Consider the following 6,538-nt stretch of genomic DNA (forward strand, 5'->3'; position numbering starts at 1 on the left):
TGTGCGTGCGTGCGTGCGTGCGTGCGTGCGTGCGTGTGTGCGTGCGTGTGTGCGGTGTCTGCACACACACAGGAGTCTGCCAGAGTGCTTGGTGCATAAGTAGAGGAGAGGAAACTTGAGAAAATCAATTCTGTCCTCCCACCGTGTGGGTTCCAGACGCAGGTCAGCAGGCTTGGTGCCCTTACTCACTGAATCTTCTCACTGGATCTTTTTATTATACTTTTTAAGTGCTGTTTGGCACTATTTTATGGATGCATCACCACACGTGTGCATAGAGACATCATTTCTTAAGAAAACTTTTATTATTGTTCCCAGGATTCCTTCTAAGCAGGAAAGAATAATTATCTTTGACTCAGCTAAGTCTATGCACGCGGCCTTACTTTCTTAGAGTAAAATCACAAAGGTAGGCTTTCTAGACCTGAGGATATTTTTTCATATGTAATAATTTTGATACATCCATGAACTGCCCTTCAGATACACTGCATCGATTTATAATCCTGGGCTGATGTCTCTTTTCCAATTGAGTACACATTAATGCAGGACTGAAAATACGCGGCTCCTGGGTAAAGAGAAACATCTGATGCTGATTTGTATTTTTGATCTACTTACTACCCTTTATAATTATTCACTTGCAAAGTGCCTGGTTACATTTGCCCTTTTTTAAAGCCACACTGTGTGCATTACTTGTTACTTACATACAACACTATAATTAAAAAAAACAAAACAAAAAAACAACCTAGGGACTGGAAAGGCGTCTGAGCAGTTAAGAGTACTTGCTGCTTTTACCAGAACAGGAGTTTGGGTTTCTGTTGCTATGATAAACTGCTATGACCATAAACAGGTTAGGGAAGAAAGGTTTTGTTTCGGTTTATAACCCTCAGGTCATACTCTAACAGAGAAGTCAGGGCAGGAACCTGGAGGCAGGAGCTGATGCAGAGGCCACGGAGGGGCGGGGCGCTGCTTACTGCTCCTTGTGGCTTGCTCAGCCTCCTTTCTTATATACCCCAGGACCACCTGCTAGAGGTGGCACCCCTCGTAGTGGGCTGGGCCCTCCCACATCAAGCGCTATTTCAAAAACGTTCTGCAGACTTACCTATAAGACAGTCTTATGGAGACATTTTCTCAATCGAGAATCCCTCTTCCCAAATGACTCTAGCTTGCATCAAATAGACAAAAAGCTAGCCAGCACAGTGGGCAATCCTAACCGCCTCTGACTGCAGTGTTAGGGTGCCTGACCTCTTCTTTTAGGCTTTGCAGGAAAACACACTCATGTGTACACATCCAGACATAGGCATATAATTTTTCAAAATGTGCTAAAAATGGTTGAAAATGTTTTTAAAAAAAAAAAAACCCACTCATTTCCAACCTCTCTGTATGTGGTAGGGTACAGGAAATATTACCTCTCTATGTGGCATCAGGATGGAACTAGGTAAAACTATAGAGGCAAGACTGTCTCTGTGACCAAAACTGCTGAAGACCCCCAAGTGACAAGCGTCTTTCCTCAGACGTAAGTTTCCACAACGGGTCACCCTGAACCTAAGCAAACAGGCCCAGCTAAGTTTCCATTTGATATACCTTCAGGTCATTCATTCTCCGTCAACTCTGAGAATAAGGACACAGCGTTCCCAGGTCTTGGCTCTTAAAATCTTTGTTTCTCTGGTGTCATATAGAGCTTCGGTGAAATAAATGTGTCATGCTTTTCTCCTGTCAGTCTTTGTCATCAGGGTGAGAGTCATAAATCCCATAGTAATTGAGACAAGAGATTTACTTTTACTCCTCTGCGTATTTAAAAACACAAATATTAAAAACACATCTCCTAAGAACTTAAGGAGGTTCATGGGGTGAAAGGGGAAGAGCACGAGGCCAGAGCCGAGGCGCATGGGACACTTCCGTACTTTGTGCAAACCTGAAAGTTAAATAGCTGTGGGTTCAAGAATTTTCAAATTCCAAATGTCATAACAAAGAGAATAATAAAAAGATACATGGTCAAGACACTGAAGAAGTGTTTATAGTGAAAATTATATAGTTTGTGTCAAAGCAAGGGCATCACAAGATGTTAATTGTTGAAAGTAAAGGCATGGGTCAGGAAACACTGCAGAAATGTCATTGGGGGAGGGGAAGCAGTATGGTGACGTGCAGAGAACACAGATTAAGACATACAGGGCCACACCACATTCTGAGGGATACAATTCAGTCAACTAAACAAGAAACCCTTAAGATAATGAATATATCATGTATGCCCCTGCTTATATGTATATTATATTATTGAATGTGTTATATAAAGCAAAAAACAAAACAAAACAAAACTACATGCCAGAGGACAAGTTAGAAAAAAAATCATAAACTGAAGAAAAACAAGAAAATAAGAGTGCTAGTATATTAGCTAAAAAATGCAGAAATAATAAGAAATAACATTTTTAAGTCAAAGAAGAGAAATAGAACACTACCAGGCCTAGTCTAGAGAAAAATTAAAAATAAGAAAGCATAAACATGCACAATTAGGAACAAGAAAATCTGCAGAGGAAATTGACATGACTGTTGTAGCTGTCTACAAAGCTCTATGAAAACAAACTTGGAAGTACGGACAAGATACAGTGCTTCCTCTAAAACACACGAATTTCAAGATATGTTAAGTACTCAGACACTTAAACAGGATATAGATGATGAGGCAAAGATTTGAGAAAGGGGTGGGTGCCAGCCTCTGCTTGATGAATCAGCACCAGGTCCTTTCAAACCTCTGAGAAAACCAGCTGAGAGACGACGTGGCGGTGCACACCTTTAATTCCAGCACGCAGGGAGGCAAAAGCACTTCGGTCTCTATGAGCTTGAGACCATCCTGGTCTACAAGGCCAGTCCAGGACAGCCAGGGCTGTGTTACACAGAGAAACTATCGAGAGAGAGAGAGAGAGAGAGAGAGAGAGAGAGAGAGAGAGAGAGGAAGGAAGGAAGGAAGGAAGGAAGGAAGGAAGGAAGGAAGGAAGGAAGGAAGGAAGAAAAAGAAAGAAAAGACAGCATATTCGCCGCACCCCCTCCCTGCTCCTGATATCTTCGGTTTCAAAATGAAAAGTCCTGTGTGGAGTCCTATAGGAGATAGATTCATCTACCTAAAACCACACCTAAAATCTGGATTAAAAAAGAAAAACAAAGTAAGAACAAAACCTCACTTGAAAACATGGGGGCAGAGATGGAGGTGGTCAAGGTTCCAGGACATTTGAGGACCAGCCAATCAGAAACAAACAAACAAATAAACAAACAAACAAAAAGCCACTATAACTCTAGTAACCCCAACAGTTTTTTCTGATAGCTCCTTCAGGAATTTTCTGGCTTGTGAACATCGGACAATGCTGTGGAAAAGCTATGCTATGGGCAGGAAAGCTAAGCAAAGAATTAAGCCCCCAAAGAAAAAAGAGGAAAATGGATCTCAAAGCTAGTGGGAGAGCAAGTGTGTCCTGAACAGCAGAGCATGTGTTTGCCGTTCTGTAGTCACTCCCAGCGTCCCAAGCAGAGAGGAATGCAGTGGCTAAAAGGGCAGTCTCTAATCAAAAGGGCCCTGCTGTAAATTTCTAAGGTTGAAGCATTTCTCAGAAGTATTTCTCGGGATGGAAGGAAAATATCACAGAACAATCCCCTGGGAAGACTCAAAATTCTATTGCTAAGGAAATGTGCTAACTGTTCATCTTTTTTTTTTTTTTTTTTGGTTCCCTACTGCTCTTTCAGAAGGAAGAAGAATGTCATCCTTTAAAAAAAAATAAACAAATTAAGAGCTGGAGAGATGGCTTAGTGGTTAAGAGCACTCTGTGCTTACAGAAGATCCAATGTTGGTTCCCAGCACCCATGTCAGATGGCTCACAGAACCTCTAACTTCAGCTCCAAGGGGTCCAACACCCTCTCCTGGCCTCTGTGAGCACCACAGGGCATGTAGAAATCCATACTTAGACACAAACATATTTTTTTTTTAAAGATAAAAGTAAAACCTTTTATCTTTAAAGTGGCCTTTTAAAAACAATGATCAAAATCTCCACAGATAGTGGAGATATATTCTTTTAATGAGCAGGCTCAACGAGGCAAAGAGAAACAGTTGAGCTCACAGCTGCATCTCCCTGTGACATCAGTGTGAGCTGTCGCTCCACAGGAGTTGACCTACTGCACATACAAGATTCACTGGGTTTTGGTGTGTTCAGCCTTGCAACGGAAGTGCGTGACCACCGCTACCCTCTGAGAATGTCTTCGGCACTTCAGAAGGAAGCATTTTGCCCTTCACCAGTCCTTCATCCTTAGCTGCCTTCCCCAGCCCTACACAACCACTAACCCCCTTTCTATGCACTGTTCTCCTGTTCCTGACCTCACTGTAAATATTATCATACAGTACGCAGGCTTTTGTGACCAGTTTTCATTTAACATCATGTGTCCGAGGTTCACCCATTTGGTAGCATGCGGTGCTGCATTACACCTTTTTACAGATAAACAATGTTCTATGGCATGAATAGACCACATCTTACCCTTTCCTTAGCGGCCATTTGGGCTGTTTCCACCTTGGAGCTGCTGTAACATCCGTGTGTAAGTTTCAGTACAGACGTTGTAGTTGTTTCTCTTGGGATTATAGGAGGACAGGATCTTCGAGGCCAAACAGTAACCACATTTAATCCTTTGAGGAAGTACAAATACTTTTTTTTTTTTTCACAGCAGCAACCTGTGAGGGCTGCAGCGCTCCTGAATCCTCGCCCAGGTTTGTGGTTGGAGTTTAGAATCTAACTCACCTGGCAGGTATGAAACCACGTCCCACTGTCTGACTAGCATTTCCCCATGACTAAGGCTATTTGTTAGCCTCTGGGCCAATTCTGAATCTTCCCTGGACAAATATTTAATCAAAGATTATTGTACTTTTTAGTGTATACTTTTTTCCTGGGGGGAGGAGGGACTGAGACAGGATCTTGCTATGTAGCCCAGGCTGGAGTCTAACTTAGGGCAATCCTCCTGCCTCACCCTCCTGAGTGTGCTGAAAATAGGTGTGAACAGATCTTTTGACGATTTGTAATTGAGTTATATGCTTGTAATTGAACTGTAGCAGCTCATCATCTTTTGAGATGGGATTCTCATTATGGTTCCCGTTCTGTTGCTGTACTAAAACATTCTGACCAAAAAGCAAGTTAGGGAATGAAAGGGTTTGTCTCCACTCACAGGATACAGGTTACATCACCAAGGGAAGTCAGAGTCTGAAGGCCAGCCTGCTTGCTATTCCACACAGCATCACCTCCCTACGAAGCACTCACAGCCAAGGAACCCCAACAGAAACCATATGTCACACTGATGTAGGTGCACCACAGGCCCATCTGCACAGGGAATGGTATCAGCCATAGTGGGCTGGGCCCATCTACGTCAGTTAAGAATCCAGAGTGTCCTGATCAGGGCGGTCCTCAGTAGAAACACCCTTCTCAGATTATTCTAGGTTGTGTTAAATTAACAACTAAAGCTGATAACTGAGGAATTGGTTTTATTTTAGAGATTCCAGCATGCCCCCCTTGTTCTTGTTGAGCTGCATTTCAGAGTGCTGCGTTTGGGGAGCTTTTCCTGTTTATCATACTTCATTTTCTCAGCTTCCTGAAGGTTTGGAATTTATTGATTGAACAGCTGGGAAAGTATTTTGTTATATTATATTTTCAACAAACAAAGTACCTGTTTGGTTCCTTGTCATGTCAGTGTCTGTACTGATAGTCTTTACGTAATGCAGTGTTATCATAAAGCCTTTCTTTCTCACTTATGTTTAATTTTGTTCTGTGACATCTTCATGATGGCCACTTAGAAGTCGTGTGTGTGTGTGTGTGTGTGTGTGTGTCTTTGTCTGTGCATGCATGTGCATGTATGTATCTGTGTGTTCTCTTAGCTATAGAGTGAATAGCCCTTGTCTGAAGTTTCACTTCATGTACTTTCAGTTACTTGTTGTCAGCTGTAGTCTGGAAATATTAAACGGAAAGTTCCGGAAATAAAATATTCCTGCATTTTTAGTTAGGTGCCACTCTGAGTCCTGTCGTGAAGTGTAACAATGAGCGGCTCTCTCTTCTAGGAAACAAATCTGTCTCCAGCGTATCCACCCTGTGTATCCTACCCACCTGCAAGTCACTTGGAGTCGTCTTCTTTTTTGCTTCATTCATCCCAGTGTCACAGTACTTATTTTCAAGTATGCTTACCCATGTGGCGTGTCTACTTCACATTCATTCAGAGTCTCTGTAGGCACCATCATCGCACACCATTAGGAAAGCAGAATATGGTACAGTATTTTGAGACAGTGCCTAAATTTGTGTAACTTTTGTTATAGCACATTATTACTGTTGTTTAATTGCATTATTATTAATGTCATACTGTACATAATTAATAACATGAACTTTGTTGCCAGTATATACTTACAGGAGAGAATAGCATAGTCTACAATAGTCTGGTGATGTCTTCTAGTGTCCGCTAGGGGTCTTGGGGCACTATTCCTCCATGGTTAAGAGGAGATTACTATACACATTATCAGCTTTTTCTTTTCACATCTCATATT

This window comes from Psammomys obesus, unplaced genomic scaffold (assembly GCF_907164565.1).
Source record: "Psammomys obesus unplaced genomic scaffold, mPsaObe1.curated_primary_1811, whole genome shotgun sequence".
Lineage (NCBI taxonomy): Eukaryota > Metazoa > Chordata > Mammalia > Rodentia > Muridae > Psammomys > Psammomys obesus.